Consider the following 20,464-nt stretch of genomic DNA (forward strand, 5'->3'; position numbering starts at 1 on the left):
ACTGTGCCTGCTGATTGCAGCATCTGGGCTTGATGAGGTAAGTGACCCTCACCTGCTCTCTGCTTGCCCCAGCTGAGGAATCACATGCCTCCTTCCCCACCTGGCCAGCTAGTGAACTAGGCCTTGGCCTTGGCCTGCCTCTGCTTCCTGGAGTGTCCCACCCACTGTTCTCTATGTCTAGGACCTGCTGTGTTCATGGGGACAGAGGCCTCTCTGGCAAGGTGTCCTGCTGCTCAGCGACCTCTTTTTTTCTTTTCTTTTAGAAATGATTTTTATTTGATTTACAAACATAAAATTCCAGTGGTACCTCTGGATACGAATGCTTCTGGTTGTGCATGCATCGGGTTATGAGCTGCGCCAACCCAGAAGTAGTTGCTCCCAGATGCTAACTTTGCCCTGGGATGTGAGCATAAATCACGCACCAAAGGTGCGCACACAGCGGGAGGCGCGCTTTCGCTAATGGCACCTCATGTTAAGAACAGTTTCAGGATAAGAATAGACCTCCAGAACGAATTAAGTTCGTAACCAGAGGTACCACTGTATAGCAATCCAAATGCATTTCCATATATAGAGATTACTCTGAATCTCAAGACTTGCCCCCCTTCCCCTTTATGGGTCCTATTTTCAACTGCATATTATTTCATAATCCATATTTTGTATCTGTCCGTATTGTCCATAGTAATTGTTACAATACAAGAGTTATTAAATTCCTGCTAATGTTTTCATCTGCTTACAGTGGCCTCCTAAATATATTATAATTTTTTCCCATTCTTTCTTAAAGTTTTTGTCTTCTTGGTTCCCGCTGCTCGGCTTCCTGTGCGCTGGCTCCTGGAGCCTCACCATCTTCTGTCACCCCATGAGTACTATCTACACCAACGACAAGAGGATGGCAGAAAGTGAGGAGGAATTAAAGAACCTTTTATTGAGGGTGAAAGAGGAGAGCGCAAAATATGGTTTGAAGCTCAACATCAAAAAAAATGAAGATCATGGCCACTATTCCCATCACCTCCTGGCAAATAGAAGGGGAAGAAGTTCTTAACCCGAGGTACTATTTCTGGGTCAGCGGAGTCTGTAACCTGAAGCGTCTGTAACCTGAGGTATCACTGTAGTTGTTGTGCTTTTTAAAAACCTTGTGAAAATGGTGTAACTGCAAAAATTGAACCATTTCTCCTCAAGCTTATCCTCTAAGGAAAACACCTGGGTGTGGAAAGGTGTGCTCATTTGTCACAGATAGGTCTAGCTTCCAATAGGAGGAAATAATTTTACCATCGTTCTTCAATCGCACAGCTTTGCAGGAAGGAATGCATCACCCTGTTCTTGACTATTCTGCATTCTTTCTTAATTCTGCTAGTAGGTCTTGCTTGGAAAATGCTGGACCTCCACATCCTTCAGCCTCTGTGCCACATGCCCACACATTCACTCTTGTCAAACCAGCTTTGCACTTTGCTTCTGCAATTTTTGGTGCCAATTAAACAGTACATTGGCCAAAACACTGTATTTTTATTTTACAAGTGTGAGAGGCACATCATTTACTCCACCCACTTTTGCCTGGCACTGAAGGAATGGGTTTCCCAAACCCAAAACTGACTGTGCAGGCAGTTTGAAACTGCACCAAAATCCCTATTTTTCCTTAGCTAAAATCCATTAACTTGAGCTCTGAGTCAATGTATAAACAAAAATCCGGCTGTGCTCGAAGCCTTCTCCCTTATCAGTCCGTGACGGCATTGAGTGACCTTGCCAAGTTCCAGTAGAGCAGGGATGATGTGTCTGTGCCTTATCTTATATCCTGACCACAAAAGACGCACAGACCTAGTATGGGAACAGCACCAGAGGGTGTTCTTGGAGATCGTGCCCTCTTGCTCCAAGATAAGAGTAGGAACAGGAAGATCCTTTTATGGTCAGAAGTATAGGAAGGAATACCCTTTTATGGTTATGAGTGCCGGAGCAGAAACATCTGTGATGTCAACCTGCGTGCACAAGCTGACGTGGCTAGATTCCTAGGGAAGGGGGGAGAGGGTCCCTGGAGGATATATATACTGCATGAAATTTCTCGTTTCTTTGGACTTGCTGTGGACTCACCACGCAAGTGCCTTCTGCTATCCAGAGAGCAGAATAAACTCTTTCTTTGAACCAACCTCGGTGTCATTTGACTTCCTTCCTCCTGTCCCGGAGCAACACAGACCCAATCGGTGAACTCCAATAAGGCTACAGCACCACCCACAACTGGAATGCTGCCTTAAAAAGCCGTCCATGTGAGAATGTCGTCCTCAGGTTGTGAAAGGTTCTCGGATCCTACCCTATAACATTCCCAAGAAACGGATTGGGGAAAGAGGGCACAGGGAACTGCAGAGGAAGCTGGGAGGCAGGAAAGCTTCATTCCACAAATGTGAACCCTGTTCTGTTCACAGAAAAGTTAGACTCCAAATGACTATTTTCCAGCTAAGTGGAGGCCAATCTTGCTCTGCAAAGTTCAGACTGGCTTGATTTAACACATGCTGCCAGAATGTTAATTAAATGTTGAAATTACCATGCTCTTTCTCCTTTTGTGTGTGGAATTGGCATAATTATGAAACATATAGAGCAGTTTAAACAGATTTTTGTGGATCCTTCTATGTTTGCTTATTGAGACATTTATCCATAGTTAAAAATAAGGATTCCCCCCCCCCTCTGCTTAAGCAATCAAGACTTCTGAATACTCATTGCTTTTGCATCCTTATAATCACATCCAAGTCAAAGACTTTTCAACAATGTCAACACATTGTGGCGTATCCAAGCTTACATCTCAGGAAAGAATTGTGTGGCCAGTATTTGAATTGGCAAAATGTTGTTTCTTGGCTTTAGATGACTTGTGTATATATAATGCTCAGCACTAATTAATCTTTTGGCGTTGGGTGCCTATTAACACTGGCGTGAAATCCAAGCGGGAAAAGCATAGTCTACAATGTTAGTTGCTTCGTTGCCTAAGAGACTGGCAGGAGAAATGAGAGACTATGCGATAGATACAAAGTTAGTAAATTATGCTGGAGGATTTTGCGAAGGAAGTTCTTAAATACCTTTGCTTACATCTTTCATCAAAGCTTAGATTTAAGGCTAGCAATTGCTAATTAGAGCTGGCTCAGGGGAAAGCTTAAAAAAAAATATAAGCCTCCTTCTCATTATGCCAAGATTTCACAGTTCATTCCAACTATAATCTCCACTCATTTGATTTTGCTGGAAAACCTAGTGATACAGGAAGGAATTGCAGGAGGCCTGAGGTATGTTGTGTTTAGACTTTAAGGTCAGCTTCAGGGGAGAACTGTATTTTGTCAAAATGTTCATGTAACTCAGAACTGACGGCAGTGCCGGTTTACCAAATAGGCAGATTAAGCACTGGCCTTTTAGGGCCCCTGCAACAATGGATCTAAATAATATCAATTTGTTTTGTGTAATAAAATTGGTGTATTAAAATTGTTGTCTGGTACAGCGGTGTAGCATGAGTTGTCAGCACCCGGGGCAACGCAAGTAATTTGCGCCCCCTAACCCGGGGCAAGGCAAGTAATTTGCGCCCCCCCAACCCCTAACCTGCGAGTTGCCGCTGGCGCTGCCGCGCAAACAACGCTGCTTGCCCGGAGGAGGATGGAGGCAGAAGCAGCCGCCGCCTGTGCCTGGGCCGAGGGGATGGCGGCGTCGGCAGGGTGCAGAGGCTGCCCGTGCCCGGCCAGGCGTCGGTGGCGGCGTCGGCGCTGCTGCAGCGGCTGCTCCTCCTGCGAGCAGTGAGCGGAGCGCAGCCACAGCGACGGCGGGGGGTGCGCGCGCTAGGGCGCAAGGCTGGCGGTGGCGGCGGGGAGCCCGGCGGAGGAAGGAACTTGTCCCTTCCCTCTGGACTCGCGCCCCCCCAGATGTTGCGCCCGGTGCGGTCGGCACCCCTGGCACCCCCCACGCTACGCCACTGGTCTGGTAAAATAATACATGTATTAGGAGATAATTTGTGAGGGGGCCCCTGAGATTTTGACTCAGATCTCCACAGGGATTAATCTGGCACTGACTAAGGGTCTGTGCAGATGAGGCTGGTGTGAAGTGAGCTATAATCAGGAAGAACACACCTCCTCATTGCTCAGATGTGAGTAAAAACCAAGATGGGAGATTTTATAGGGGCCCAGAATGCGCCGGCACTGCCTTTCCCTCTATCGGCCCAACCTCACTGATGGTAGCTAAGCTGAATCCTCTGCCAGTCTTCTTTCAGGTGACCAGGTCAAGACCTACTGTGGCTTCTATTACTGACAGCTTATATCTATATCCACCCCATAAATCAGGGATGGGGTACCTGTAACCCTTCAGTGGTCATTGGACTATGGTTCCTATCATCCCTGACCACTGGTCATGCTTGCTGGGGCTGATGGTAGCTGAAGTCCAATAACATCTGTAGGCCACAAGTTCCCCTACCCCGGCCATATATTGTTTTGGGGGACAGCAAGATCATGTGTCTGGCATGCCTAAGTTCCCCTTAGTAGAAGAAACTCTTGCTTCTCATCGATAACCCACTAATATTATCTATCGTTGCCACCATATTGCTGCTGTGTCAGCCACCTTCTTCCTTTGCCTAAATGCTTTGGTGTAAGATCAAGGTCTATTTTGTTCATCATCCTGTTCCAGAAGTAGCCAGGAAGATGCTCTGAGGAAGCTCAAATGCAGGGCATCAATGGTGACCACCATCCCTTCTTCTCTGACTCCAGCTTCTTTATCCCAGAGATCCTGCCAACTCCGTACAAGAACACTCAATTCAGCTCTCATAGTTAGCTACCATTGGTAAATCTATAATCTCTTACGTCATTAATTATCTTAACACCTAAAATATATGTGTTTAACAGTGATGAGCAGTGACACGTAGACTTTGCCTTTGGTCCCACTTCAACAAGTTCCAGTTAGTGAGGTTCCCCCACCCCATGCATGCACACATAAACACAGAGAGTTGGGATTTATTTATTTAGCCCAAATATGCTTCCATTTGGACGCGGGTGGTACTGTGGGTTAAACCACAGAGCCTAGGACTTGCCGATCAGAAGGTTGGCGGTTCGAATCCCTACAACAGGGTGAGCTCCCATTGCTCGGTCCCTGCTCCTGCCAACCTAGCAGTTTGAAAGCACGTCAAAGTGCAAGTAGATAAATAGGTACCGCTCCGGCGGGAGGTAAACGGCGTTTCCATGTGCTGCTCTGGTTCGCCAGAAGCGGCTTAGTCATGCTGGCCACATGACTTTGTATGCCAGCTCCCTTGGGCAATAAAGCGAGATGAGCGCCACAACCCCAGAATCGGTCACGACTGGAGTTAATGGTCAGGGGTACCTTTACCTTTATGCTTCCATTTGAATTTGTTTACATTAAATCTCACCGGCCATTTTGTTACCCGTTCAACCAGTTTGGTGCAATCCTTTTGGAGCTCTTCACAACCTGCTTCAAATTATATCATCCTAAATAAATTCAAGACAGTAGATGCTTTGGCCGTGAGAACCGTCGCAGTTTCTTTGTACGTCAAGCACTAGTGAAATCCAAGAGAAAAGAGCACTCAGTGTGCGCAACAGAACTTCCTTTGGCATGTACAAGTGTCCCCTTGAGACTTGCTGGGTTTGGATCAGTGGACAATATTGGCAGCTTTCCAGTTTGTGACAAATGTAGGCTTCTTAGAGAGAGAAGTGAACCAGTGGATGGAACATTTAATTAACCCCAGATTTTCCACTGGCAGAAGAGTCAAAATTACCTGCCAAAATGATTAGTACTTTGCAAACCATGCACTGCGGGAACAGAGCAGGTATTTGACTGGACGTGACCTTTCCAATAAATGATAGCTGTTATTGTAGAGAGAGGGGAGTGCTTCAACAGGTTGGTTTCTTCAAGCATTTCAGCTCAGAACGTTGCTTGCTTAAAAGTCTCTTAATCCAGGGTTGACAATATAGAACAGTGGTCCTGAAACATACTCCGTTGAGAGTGGATTTCATGCTCTTTATTCAGCTCATAGTGGTGAAGAGGAAATGAAAGTTTCCCCAAAGTATATGCTTTATATACATTATTTACACAATGGGCTGCACATGATTGGCTAATTCCGGAATTCTCCTGTAGGCCAATCAGGTTGTGGATTCACTTCCACCTGGAGCTGGATTGGGTGGCTCCTGCAGACCAATCATACTGCTGCATTGTTCTAGGACCAATGAGACTGCTGCATTCTGAATCCTATTGTTCTAGGACCAATCAGACTGCTGCATTTTGGACCCTATTCTTCTAGGACCAATGAGACTGCTGCATTCTGAATCCTATTGTTCTAGGACTAATCAGACTGCTGCATTTTGGATCCTATTCAACTCAGTACATAACAGGTTCCCAATTATTTTCCCTGCTGACCAGTTGGGAGCTGCTGAGGGCCTTGGTGGATCACTTATCACTCTCACACCCTACTTAGGAGTTTCTTGCAGCCGTGTTGAATACGGAATACTGTTTATTTGCTGAAAGGGCAATGTCATCACCATAGCTAAAAATATTCCCAAAGATAACTGAGTAAAGAACAGTTCAACAATCTTGTGCACAAAATCAGTTTCAGTTACATTTGGACAGGACAAAATATACAAGTTCCAGTGGAGGAGGGGGAGCTGTATGAGGAATGAAGCTCAACTACACCATAATCTATGCTTAGAGTCATACCCAGCATAGCTCCACTTCCAAGACCTCAGAATTCCCTGGTATTAATAATGGTTGGCTAAGATTCTGATAAACTGGACAGGGCAAATGTTGCATCCTTGGAATGTTCTGAAAAAGCTGTGGAAAGAATTGACCTTAACATGTTCAAAGATGCCAACCTTCATGATGCAGTCATTACCAACTTCGATTGTGAACAGATCTCATCTCCATTTGGAGCATGTTCAGAAGAATCGAGGGTGGGTGTGCCAAAGAAGTTCGCAGTCACTCTTGTCAAACACAAACCACATCAATCATTTGACTGGAATTGTTAAAAATAGGATGAACACTGCAAGATTAAAGCCAGATTCCTTAATCCGCACACCTGGAAGGAATTTAGTTCCAGTTTGTATTTCTTTGAAATAGTAACGGCGATATTTAGAATTGACTTTTGATACAGAAGGTTCTGTTTATGACCAACCTGAATTGGGAGTCAGATTCCTTCAGACTTTTGTATCATTTACTATTGAAAGACATCTGATTCTGTTTCTCTGATTTCCCCCATAAACGTTGTAAAACGTGAAATTCTTTTCTGCCTTCAGTGGCTGGGATCCAAAAACACTACAACATGCACTGGGAGATTTCTACCCTTTTCCTATAGCATCATCATCATCATTTTTTATTTGTATGCTGCCTTGCCATGGTTAAAACAATGCACAAGGCAGCTTACAGCATGACAAGATTTACATAGTTGCCTACATAACAAAAGTCATAAACAATATATAAAGCACATCAATAGTTACACAACCAAATGGAAAACAATTTCCACATAAATCATGAAATCTAAAACTAAAAAATACAACATTAATATCAATAACAATTTAAAATGGCACAGAAAAAAAAAACAATTTTAAAAAGGATCGATCTCTGTCCAGCAGCAGCAGCAACAGTCCTTTATGGAGCCCTCCCAGCACCCTTGGTCTGTATAAAATGTCAGGGAACCCCCTGGAGTAGCATGATCTGATGTTGTGTAAGGGGATACACATAGCAAGTGACGCCAGATGAAAGCGTCACTTTTGCTTGTTGACTGAACATAAACTAGCAGACCAGCATGGAAAATGGAAGTTTGGCACTGGAGGAGTCCTGCTGCCAAGTTAAGGAAGCCTACTTTGTGTCCATCATCAGGCAATGACACTTCCATCTGCCTTGTTCCGCCCAGTCTTTCCCAGACTATGACTTTGAGAACAGCAGCAGCAGCAGCAGCAGCAGCAGCTGAGAATGGGAGACCAGGAGTATTTATTTTAAAAAATACTTTAATAAGTTGTGTGTCTTTGTTTCTCAATTTGATCCTTTTACATGGTTTTGTGTGTTTTGTGGTATTTTATGCATTGTGATTTGCTGTTATTGGTAGACTGGCAATTCTTTATTGTGGTTGATAAGTGTGAACTGCTCAATTATTATTTGTTGATGTTTAATTTTACTGTTTACTATTAGATACTGATGTATTGTTGAATGTTGCTTTGTTTGATATAAGTCGTCTATTTTAGTTATTGTGACTTTTATATTGGATCAGATTGTTACTATTAATGTTTGTAAAAAGTGGAACAATTGCGTGCACATAGTTGCTTGCTTTTTCAGATCTGTCATAGCAGCTATAGTTAGTTGATTCTATGCTCAAAGTTCTTGCTTCCTAAGAGAGCATCTTAGCCTTTCCGGTCCACATCTGCGACCTTACACAGCTGATATTGTTTTCATCTCCAGAAACAAAGCCACTCAGAGTAGGTTTTGACTTGTTGTTGTTGTTTAGTCGTTTAGTCGTTCCGACTCTTCGTGACCCCATGGACAAGAGCACACCAGGCACTCCTGTCTTCCACTGCCTCCCACAGTTTGGTCAGACTCATGTTTGTAGCTTTGAGAACACTGTCCAACCATCTCGTCCTCTGTCGTCCCCTTCTCCTTGTGCCTTCCATCTTTCCCAACATCAGGGTCTTTTCCAGGGAGTCTTCTCTTCTCATGAAGTGGCCAAAGTATTGGAGCCTCAGCTTTAGGATCTGTCCTTCCAGTGAGCACTCAGGGCTGATTTCCTTAAGAATGGATACGTTTGATCTTCTTGCAGTCCATGGGACTCTCAAGAGTCTCCTCCAGCACCATAATTCAAAAGCATCAATTCTTCGGCGATCAGCCTTCTTTATGGTCCAGCTCTCACTTCCATATATCACTACTGGGAAAACCATGGCTTTAACTATACGGACCTTTGTTGGCAAGGTGATGTCTCTGCTTTTTAAGATGCTGTCTAGGTTTGCCATCGCCTTTCTCCCAAGGAGCAGGCGTCTTTTAATTTCGTGACTGCTGTCACTAGGTTTTGACTAGCTGACCACAACTGCCGCAGGGTCATGTTTAGGGAGAGATGCAGCCCACTAACGTATAGGATGAAAAGTAAGCCAATAAGCACAGTGAATTTGGCCTGGAAGCAAGCAAGCAGTCAGTCAGTGTAGTTGTTGGGAAATCAGCCAAATACGTTCTTGCTTCCTATCTTTCAGGAGGTAAACGGCAGCATTTTGCACCAACTGTAACTTTCAAGTCTTCTTTAGAGACAGGCCTATGTAGAATGCATACATTGCAAAGTATTTTGTGGGAGGCCAGCAATATAAGAACTGAATATTATGTGGCACATTATATATATGGCATTAAGTGTCACACTAATTCTTTCCACTGAATATTAGGACAGGAAATTAGTACAGGAAATAAAAAATGGAAGCTTTTATGCATATGTTATAAAAATTTATGCATCCACCTTTGCTCACATGGTTCCAGAGGGGGAATTTTTCACAGCAGGACTCAGTTGCTTAATTAGCACAGAATAATTAGAACTCACAGCAGGGAGAAATTCCAAAGTTCAACATTAGATGCACAAGATAAACCCTTGGCTGTATTCTGGAGCACAGTGCAGTTCAAAACAGAAATCTGTTGCAGATAGCTTGTCTAGCACAAGTAGCGTATTCCAAACAGCCTTTAAAAAGAAGCAAAATCCCATGGAAAATGCATGTTCAGTAATTATATACCAGTCAATCCATTAATAAGTTTGTCAGTTCTCTGGTGCGCCTAGGGCTTCCTAAGACATTGGTATACATCCCTTGATTGTGGAACATTTGGTGACCTGCATTGACTTGATTCTGTTGGAAACATTCACCCTACTTCAGCTTTGGATAGCTGAGGCTCTTCTTTGTGTGCTTTCTCCATGAGAGATTTGGTGGGTGGCATTATTATAATGAAACGTTTTCTGCAGTGACTCCCCAGGGAGGCACCAAGTGTACAACACCTATTTCTGTACAACAGCCTAATGATCTCACGATGAAGGCAAAAGCTAAACCAGGGAGTTTGTAGCCCACAATTCAATACTTTACTGACATATTACAGTGGTAAAAAGGTAAAGGGACCCCTGACCATTAGGTCCAGTCGTGGCCAACTCTGGGGTTGCAGCGCTCATCTTGCTTTATTGGCCGGCGTACAGGTTCCAGGTCATGTGGCCAGCATGACTAAGCCGCTTCTGGCGAACCAGAGCAGCGCACGGAAACGCCGTTTACCTTCCCACTGGAGCGGTACCTATTTATCTATTTGCACTTTGATGTGCTTTCGAACTGCTAGGTTGGCAGGAGCAGGGACCGAGCAACAGGAGCTCACCCCGTCGCGGGAATTCAAACCGCTGACCTTCTGATCGGCAAGTCCTAGGCTCTGTAGTTTAACCCACAGCGCCACCCGCGTCCCTCGTTACAGTGGTACCTCGGGTTAAAAATGCTTCGGGTTACAAACTCTTCGGGTTACAAACTCTGCTAACCCGGAAATAGTTGCTCCGGGTTGCGAACTTTGCCTCAGGATGAGAACAGAAATCGCATGCTGGTGGCGCGGCAGCAGCGGGAGGCCCCATTAGCTAAAGTGGTACCTCAGGTTAAGAACGGGTTAAAAATGGACCTCCGGAACGAATTAAGTTCGTAACCCAAGGTACCACTGTACTGTATCCTAAAATGTATGTACACTGGGTTCACAACCACCATGTTTCCATTTAATTGAACAGCATTCTGCATTTTCCCCCTTGTGTTAAACACTCATTTGGACCAGCCATATCACAGGGGAATATATCGTATATACTCTGCTGCAACTGATTCCACTTTTTGCTTATTCTCTTCGCTAGATTTCTGGAGTCTGTGCAAAAAAAGAGAAAAGTATGTGACCAGACTATACCAGAGAGTCAAGAATCTACCCTACGGTGAACAGAATGGCTTACAGGAACTGCTTCATTGACCACAGCAAAGCATCATGAAGTTTTCAAAACTATTATAGGGGAGGCATGTGATGGTGAGCAGGGGGAGAGAGAATAAACTTTTAGTGCTAACTTTAAAAAGTAGTTTATATTCATTCGACTCTTCCATCACAGCAGTATCAAGGGATTTGAACAGGTGTAATTGACATCAGAGACTGACTTACAGTAAACCCCCTGAAATTATTAAATGGCTGGAACAGTTTCCTAAGCCACCATAGCCCAGTATTATGTCTTGCATTGCTGTATTTAGGACCACTGGCAACTTAGAGAGATCTTTGCAATTCACATCATGGGCTAGATTAAAGAAAGCACATTCTGCCACCTGTTTCTATGGACACTGGTTTCCTACAGCCTTATCGCCATTAAATTTACTGTGTCAGTTTCTACACCAATGTGACTAACGTAAGAATCAGACCCCAAACTGTGCTCTAACTTCTAATGTTCTTGCTCTGAGAGATTAAGTCACATTAAGACGACTCGCCTGTTCTTTCCATACTGCAAAAAAAACCCCCACACAAAATAATTTAATGGGGAAAGCTGCAAACGGAAGCGATGAAATGGCTGAACACACACACACACACACACACACACACAGAGAGAGAGAGAGAGAGGGGGGGGGTACATTAGTAGAATATAAAATTCAAAGTCAAGTCATAGGTGAGGATTAACCCATCAGAAGGAGAAACTGGAGGCCTAAAAGGAAGCAGAAAGTAGGAAGCTTCTGTTCCACTTTTCAGGGTTTGGGTGAAATTATAGGTAAACCAGATTCATAGCTATGCTCTGTAAAGTTGTGGCCATCATTTATTGCCAAGGCTGGAAGGTTTAAAGCATTTAGACTGTGCACATGTTCCTGTGGCTAAGAGCGTGGAATGAACTAGCTCAGTTCACCGAATTAGTTCAAAAATCTCTGAACTACCTCTGAAAATAGTTCCCATAACTGTTCGAGTGAATTGAATGTGAATTAAATTCATTTGGGCGTATAACTTGGGCATATATCAAGTTCTAACCTATCAAGTTCATTCTCTTACGTGTGTGTGTGTGTGTGTGTGTGTGTACACTCTTTAGGTTCTCTGGACCATGATGGTTAAAGATGATAATTGTTGGAGGAAATAAATTAAACTCATCACATTCCATGGTGTTTTGATGTTTTCTTAGTCTTCGCAGGTGTAATTCATACTTCAGCACATCAGCCTGTAACATTCTGAATGCTGAAAGAAGAAAAAAGCCAAGCATCATTTGGATGAACTTGAATTGAATTATGAACTGAATTATTTCATTTTGTAGAGGGACAAACATAAACTGGAATCGGTTCATTTTTGGACACGCTGACCTTGAGGCAGTTCCTTTTTAAAATGAACTATCCAAGCTCTGTCTACCTCCCACTGAATTGAATGGGACTTACTTTTGAGTAGACCTCTATAGACACGATTGCTCTGTGAAATGATAAAGAGCCCCATTCTCATGCTTCTTCTCACCTCACTTGAGTAAAGTGTGGTAAACAAAACAAAGCAAAATGTGGCTGAGGCACTGCAAGAGAGGAAGAGAGGAAGAATATTTGTAAGATTAGGGACCTTCTTAAAAATCGGGCACCAGGCAAAAACGTTCCTTTTTAACCAGGCCTTTGGCTGACCTAATCAACATCCTGTGGCTCTTTTGGGAGGCGGGTGTTATTGAATTATTGTTTTGATTTTGATTTTATATATTGTGATCTTTTTTTGTGAACTGCCCTGAGACCTCTAGGTATAGGGTGGTATATAAATTCAATAAATGAATGAAAGTAAGCACACATGACCAAAAACACATTTGGTGCTATTTGAATCTATGTTAGCATAACTAATACACAGAGGAGTAATCACTGATTCATGAAGTGAGAGATACGATTTTATGGCTCCAATATAACATTTTTAACTAATTTTTTGTTATATACAAAGCAACAATGAAATATACTAAGATTCTCAAGGGCACCTTTTCAAGACTTCAGGTGGAATTTCATTAAAAAATAAATAATTCTGGTGGAAGTTTATTCATATAATTAAAATTCTACATTACCATTAGTTCCAACTTTTGTTCTCCTTGGTTACACCAAAAAACACAGCAAAGTTCCTGCCAAATCAACTAATTGAATACACATCATTAACCCCAAAGGTGTTTTCATTTAAAACAAAAACAGAAACGGGCATCAAAAGTCACAGTAAATAACCCTGAGGTGATTTTTTAAAAACAATTTCATTTCAGTTTTGATTGAGTAGTATAGCACTATCAAAAAAACAACCAAAGATTACATCTCCTTTCTTGTAATAATAAAAAAAAATCTGAGGTAAACTATATTGAGTTTGGGTTAATCTCCTAGCATTATCCAGCTTTCTTCTATACCTTTCAAATTATTTTTAAAACAGCCAAAAATAATAATAATAAAATCCCTAAAGGAAACATTATTTAGAGTGGTATAATCCTGTTCCCCTCTTCAGCCCCAGGCTCGCTTTGATGGCACGCAAAACTAAGGGTTTCATTGTGGACAAATCTTTAATAATATAATTAATCTATGCTGTAATCTTTTAGCCAATCCCAGTCCTAGTTTTGCAAAATATGTCTAGCTTCGTAGAATAAATTAGACGCTTGCCCTGCAGGTGTTTACAATACGGAATAAATTAAGAAGAGGGAAAAGACACACAGAAGGTTAGCATTTAATAATTAACAGAGAAAGAGGTGGAAAATGTTCTTTACAATATTGTCTGCGCCAGATGTATTACGACCCTGATCCCAAAGGAACTGTTCCTTCTCTTCATTCAGCACTTACTACCTAGAGGAAAAGTCTTTTATTCCAATATATATCTTTCCCAAGCAAAGTTTATTTCTATAGCCTTCCAACTTTGGTCAATACTTTCGTTTTGTAACTAATCAATCCATTGAATGGATGGGACATTTGTCCTCCGTTAAGGTTCTTCGATCCAGACAAGTCTTCCCATCTTTAAAGGCTGTGCCGCTACTGGCACTTCTACAGCATTTCCACAATCATATCTTTAACCTCTCCTGATCCCCCAGGCTCATGCCTCTCTGATTTCTCCACGCCTAAGGCCAGCAGGTAATTGTTAGGGACTGAGGTGGTTTCTATCTTGTGGAAAACGTGAAGGAGGAAAAATCCCTGCTGCATCCAGGTTGCACAGAAGAGAGCAGGCAGTTGCAGCTACGTGAGTCAGAGGTCAGATCCAACAGAAGAGGCCAATTTGAAACATCTAGCCAGAGGGAGCACCTGATAATCCAAAACCAAAGTCAGGCTGAAGTCACAACGCAGGCGGAGCAGTCCAAAGTGAACAGGCTGAAGAAGCAAAGAACAGGCAAGGCCATGGAGCAAAAGTTGTTTAGCATGCTAGCATGTGACAGGTGAAAAGAGAAGTAACATTCTCCCCTTTCCACACTTGGCCACAAGTTTTTCAATTTCCGTTCTCCGCACTCCCATATTATCTACACAGGACACAGGTGGTGCTGTGTTCTAAACCACTGAGCCTCTTGGGGTTGCTGATCAGAAGGTTGGCGGTTCGAATCCCTCAGACGGGGTGAGCTCCCATTGCTCTGTCCCAGCTCCTGCCAACCTAGCAGTTCGAAAGCACACCAGTGCAAGTAGATAAATAGGCACCACTGCAGCAGGAAGGTAAACGGCGTTTCCATGCACTCTGGTTTCCATCATGGTGTTCCATTGCACCAGAAGTGGTTTAGTCCTGCTGGCCACATGACCCAGAAAGCTGTCTGTGGACAAACACCAGCTCCCTTGGCCTGAAAGCGAGATGAGCGCTGCAACCCCATAGTCGCTTTTGACTGAATTTAACTGTCCAGGGGTCCTTTACCGTTTACCTTTTTTATTATCCATATATATAATTTCTGTCTCCATCTCTTCTCTCCCTCTATTTGCATCTTCCTCCTGCTTGTCCCACTTCTTTCTCCCAACACTGGTACACCTCAGCCCTATAGAATTGCATGTAAGGCCATAGGAGCCCTACAATAAGGTTACCAGATTTCTTTCTTTCTTTTTTAATTTTTATTAAGCAATTTTAACATAACAAAATATCAAATCATATAATCACATACACTATTTTCCCCCTTCCCCCACCTTTCCATCCCTCCCCCCCCCCTCACCAGGGACTTCCCTCAGCTCCTCTCTCTGATTTCTCAATACATATTATTCTCTGCATGTTATAAAATTATACCTATCCTTGCATTGTCTATCTATCATGTTATCAACCAATAAATTAGTGTATGTTTATTCAGAACCTGCCAAGAAGTCCAGTTCATTTTGTTGTCTTTTTAGATAATTTGTAAAAAGTCCCCATTCTTCTTTGAAGTCACAGAAGAAGAAGAAGAAGAAGAAGAAGAAGAAGAAGAAGAAGAAGAAGAAGAAGAAGAGGAGGAGTTTGGATTTGATATCCCGCCTTTCACTCCCCTTCAGGAGTCTCAAAGCGGCTAACAATCTCCTTTCCCTTCCTCCCCCACAACAAACAATCTGTGAGATGAGTGGGGCTGAGAGACTTCAAAGAAGTGTGACCAGTGGCGTAGCGTGGGGGGTGCAGGGGGGGGGGCCGGCCGCACCGGGCGCAACATCTGGGGGTTAGGGTTAGGGGGCGCAAATCCACGGGTTAGGGGGCGCAAATTACTTGCCTTGCCCCGGGTGCTGACAACCCACGCTACGCCACTGAGTGTGACTGGCCCAAGGTCACCCAGCAGCTGCAGGTGGAGGAGCGGAGACACGAACCCGGTTCCCCAGATTACGTGACTACCGCTCTTAACCACTACACCACACTGGCTCTCACAGTTGTCCTTGTCCCACAGTTTGTATGTCAATTTATCCAGTTCTGCATAGCTCATCCATTTTTCTTGCCACTGTTCTTTCGTTGGGATTTCCTCATTCTTCCATCCTTGTCAGTGGCGCAGCGTGGGGGGTGCAGGGGGGGCCGGCCGCACCGGGTGCAACATCTGGGGGTTAGGGTTAGGGGGCGCAAATCCACGGGTTAGGGGGCACAAATCCACGGGTTAGGGGGCGCAAATTACTTGCCTTGCGCCGGGTGCTGACAACCCACGCTACGCCACTGATCCTTGTGCTATCAAGACTCTTGCCTCTGTTGTGGCATACACAAATAGATTCTTTGTTTTTCTTGGCAGGTCTTGTCCTACAATCCCTAACAAAAATGCTTCTGGGTTTTTTTACAAATGTCATTTAAAACATATTTTTTCAATTCATTATATATCATTTCCCAAAAATCTTCTCAACATTCCCACCACATATGATAAAAAGTCCCTTCTTTTTCTTTACATTTTCAACATATGTTTGACCCAGTTTTATCCATTTTTGCTATCTGTACTGGTGTAATATACCATCTATGGTTGCCAGATTTTTTTCAATGAATCCGGGGACATTTTTCAACTTCCTACTAAATAGATGGATTTTGTCAGGGGACTGATTTGTGAATCCGGGGACTGTCCCCAGGAAACGGGGACGTCTGGTAACCTTACCCTATGAATGAAACACACAACCCCTACATGTGCAGTTGCTACTGCCTATGTAAAGTGCCCTTCCATCCTCAAACTTTATTAAAATGAATTAAAACTTTATTAAAAAGTTTAATGAATTAAACTTTATTAAAATGAATTTATGAATTAATTTTATAATGAAAGGTTTTGGAGTGGTCTTTGTGCTGTACTTTTGTACTGTTTTATTGTTGTTAGCCGCCCTGAGCCCGGCTTCGGCTGGGGAGGGCGGGATATAAATAAAATTTATTATTTTTTATTATTATTATTATTATTAAAATAATCATTCATCGCATCTGATGCCTTTAATACTAAAAGCAAAAGATTAAAAGTAGCAGTGAGACTCTTTTAATCTATATATAATTTTTGTTCTCATCTGTCATCATCTGTCATACACTTAGTCTGAGCTGCTAGGGGGTGGAAGAGGCACGAAGACTGAGCAACGGTTTGGAGGCTCGCGCTAGCAGGAATCCACCTCAGAGTCTGAATGGGTCACCTCAAGAGGAGGAGCGCAGGAAGGGGAGGCATTGCCATGACTTGTCGATGGAGCTCTCCTGCCTTTTTGCTTTCTCCCTGGGGCATACGTCTTGGCAGATTCACTACCATACCAACCCTTGATTCTGACCCTGGAATTAATACAAGCACCGCCATTTAAAAGTGCTCCTCAGCAGTAGGAAAGCAAGCACTCGCTTGACATATTTTGCATGTAATTCTCCACTGTTAACTTTATTATTATTATGCAGCCAGCAAAACATTTTTTATGGGACGTTCCAAAAGGCAGCACTGAAGTATTTTCATTTTAAGGTGTCCTTTTGTTTAGCAGTGGTTTACAGCTAGCCGTCCCAGGGTGGAGCAGAGGAAATGAAAAAACATAACTTATTTTTACTTTTTGAAGGCCTCCCTGCATGCTCCATGGAAAAATAAAACATATTTTTCCTGTTTGTAGCTTGCCGGAATGAATTAGCCAAGATGAATGTCTCTGCATGGGCAAGTTTTCATATTCTATATTGTGTGCCTACAATTTAGCCTGCCTGCTCCGTTGTCGCTTTTCCTTGTCTAACTCATCTCAGAGTAACGGGAGCTTGAAATTAACTCGAGGTGCAAACCCCGCTGAGTAAGAAGATGTAAAAATTAGTTCTGTTGTGGTGGAGGGGGTCATTTATAAGGATTATGGCATAAGCTATGTCATTATAAAATTGCATCATTACATGTAAAATACAGAGCCGAGCCAAATGGCACAAGCAAGTCTCCTTCAAGTTTCCTGCTCGCTGTCAGTTTGCATTAGATCTTAATTGAGATCATTGGACTGGGCCTGCCTCACAGAGCACAGCAAAAGGTATTCCAAATTAAGCTCCATCAGTTACTTAATAGAGCTGAAATGGATACTTCCCACCAGGGCTTGGCTGACAACACACCTTATACAGGCAGCTGCCTAAGATGGAACGATAAAAGGGGTGACTCCTGACATTTTATTTTTTCAGGGTGTCCCAATGATGAAATGCCTGTCTCTTTAAGAACAGTTTGGGAAGGGACAGAGAGATCTTCTCATTACCCTGACCTAGTAGTCTAAGATGGGCAGCACACAGAGCCATTCAGTAGCGCAGGTTTGATAAGGGAGACTCGCCAACTCTCACTTAATGAAGGAAGCGCCTGACTTGCACATCAAGCAAAAACAGCCTGATCATCTGGAGGAGTGCTAGTAGCTGTGTTCCATGTTACAGAGGCCAGAGTGGAAGCACTTTTCTGGCAAAGATTTAGCAGATGACTTTTAGGCCTATGAATAAATACGGTGGTACCTCGGTTCTCAAACGTAATCCATTCCAGAAGACCATTCGACTTCCGAAACATTTGAAAACCGAGGCGCAAAGGGCTGACAGTAAATTCCATGAAGAAAATTGAAAAACATGCAGCGGAAGCATTCAACTTGCAAAGCGCGTTCAAAAATGGAAGCATTTACTTCCAGGTTTTTGGCGTTCGGCTTCCAAAATGTTCATCAACAGAGGCATTCAAGAACCGAGGTACCACTGTATTCTTGATTAGCCAACTATTTTAATGATTATTTTGTATTGTTTTTGTGATGCTTTATTGCATACATAGGAGTCAACTCCTAGGGCCTGAGGTCCCTTTGCCCCCCCCCACATAAAATATTATAGGGGGACAACCCCCCCCCCCAGTTGATGAGCATTGCAGTTCAAATGGTGTGCATCTTGTGATCAATTATGTGGGGTAGCAATTACCTGTCCCCCCCCAATATTTTATTCAAGTTGGCAGCTCAGATATTGTTGACCATCACCTTCATATTTTACATGAGCTTGTGGTATATACGTATTTATATATAAGTTACAAAAAAGATAGAGAAAGCTTCATCGTTTCCAGACATACTGCAAATGAGTTTCAGATTCCTCAAGTAGAAAAAAAATCAACCTAAATGCCGGTGGATTTTCATGAGTTCTTCTTCTTTTTTAACGGCAAACAGATGCAGAAATGTGAAGAACTGAACATGAGATTGAAAAAATGGTTAGTTTTGCCGATCCTGACTCCCAGGTAAATATGTGAGGAGGGTTGTGGCCTAAAGATTATGAGCACAAAATAGAACTACCTAAAATCTGAATGTATGGGTAGATTGTATGCTCCTTGGGACCGGGAAAATAAATGGAAAACTATCAGAGTTTAACAAACGCCTACATCACATAGTTAAAAAACGTTGCATGCTAGGTAATTCTTGTCCTCCTTGCAATCTAACAAAATAGTAATTTAAAAGGCCTCCTGTAATATGTTTGTTTGTTTGTTTGTTTGTTTGTTTGTTTGCATAATATATACCTTGTACTTTCAACATAAATTTGTTTCCAAATGGGAAGTAACTGGGGGCACCTGGCTTGCCAGTCGTACATGTGAAAAGAATCTAGGGTTTTTTAGTAGACCACAAGTTTAACATGAGTCAAAAGTGTGGTATAGCATTAAAAAAAGCTAATGCTATTTTAGGCTATATCAGCAGAGGTACATATATTGTCCTGATAAAGGGAAGTCATAGCCCTGTTCTATTCTGCCTTGGTCAGACCACACCTGGAATACTGTGTCCAGTTCTGGACATCACAATTTAAAAAGGATATTGATAAGCTGGAATGTGTGCAGAGGATGAACTAAGATGATTAAGGGTCTGGAAACTAAGCCTTATGAGGAATGGTTGAAGGAGTTGGGTATGTTCAGCCTGAAACAGAGGAGTCTGAGAGGAAATATGATAGCCATCTTCAAACACTAAAGGGTTGTCACATGGAGAATGGAGCAAGCCTGTTTTCTCCTGTTCCAGAGGCTAGGACCCAAACCAATGGATTCAAGTGACAAGAAAGGAGATTTCGACTAAACATCAGGAAGAACTTTCTGACCGTAAAAGCTGTTCAACAATGGAACAGAAGGCGGTGGACTCTCCTTCCTTGGAGGTTTTTAAGCAGAGGTTGGCCGGCCATCTGTCATGGAAGCTTTGGCTAAGGTTGGACTAGATGACCCTTGGGGTCCCTTCCAACGCCATTCCATTCTATGATTTTATACACTTCAGGCTGTGTTATTTGAGCCCTAAAATGGTATAGATTGGCTATTTGTATTTGTGCTATCAAAAAAACCCCACCGCAATCAAAAACAAATCTTCCAGGCAATTTGAGCTCTGCTGTAATTTCAGCATCAATGACAATAAAGGCTACCTTGACAAATCTTTATGTTCCTTCAACATGAATTACTGCCGGTTGATCAGACAGCAAGATGCCACATAGCATAGCATTTTAACAGGGATACACTTCCATTACTTGAACAATTATGGCAGGTAATGACAATCACCTAGAAGTGTTTATACTAAGATTGTAAATAACCAGGAGATCAGCTGTGCTGGTGGAAAACAGGCGTGAAATTGTTTGGTGAATAAGATGTACGTTAGGAAATGGGACACATGAAAGTGACGATTCTCAACACCTGAAAACTTTGCGTTCTTGAGAAAGACAG

At 42.9% G+C, this 20,464-nt stretch overlaps 1 protein-coding gene across 1 annotated transcript in view; it reads left to right on the top strand.

Moving 5' to 3' along the window:
* Positions 1-20,464, top strand: part of LOC308587082 (uncharacterized protein) — a 715,982-nt gene that overhangs the window by 507,964 nt on the left and 187,554 nt on the right. The gene's annotated exons all lie outside the window — the stretch shown is intronic.

Source organism: Podarcis bocagei (assembly GCF_964188305.1).
Source record: "Podarcis bocagei genome assembly, chromosome: 5".
In the NCBI taxonomy this organism is placed as follows: Eukaryota; Metazoa; Chordata; class Lepidosauria; order Squamata; family Lacertidae; genus Podarcis; species Podarcis bocagei.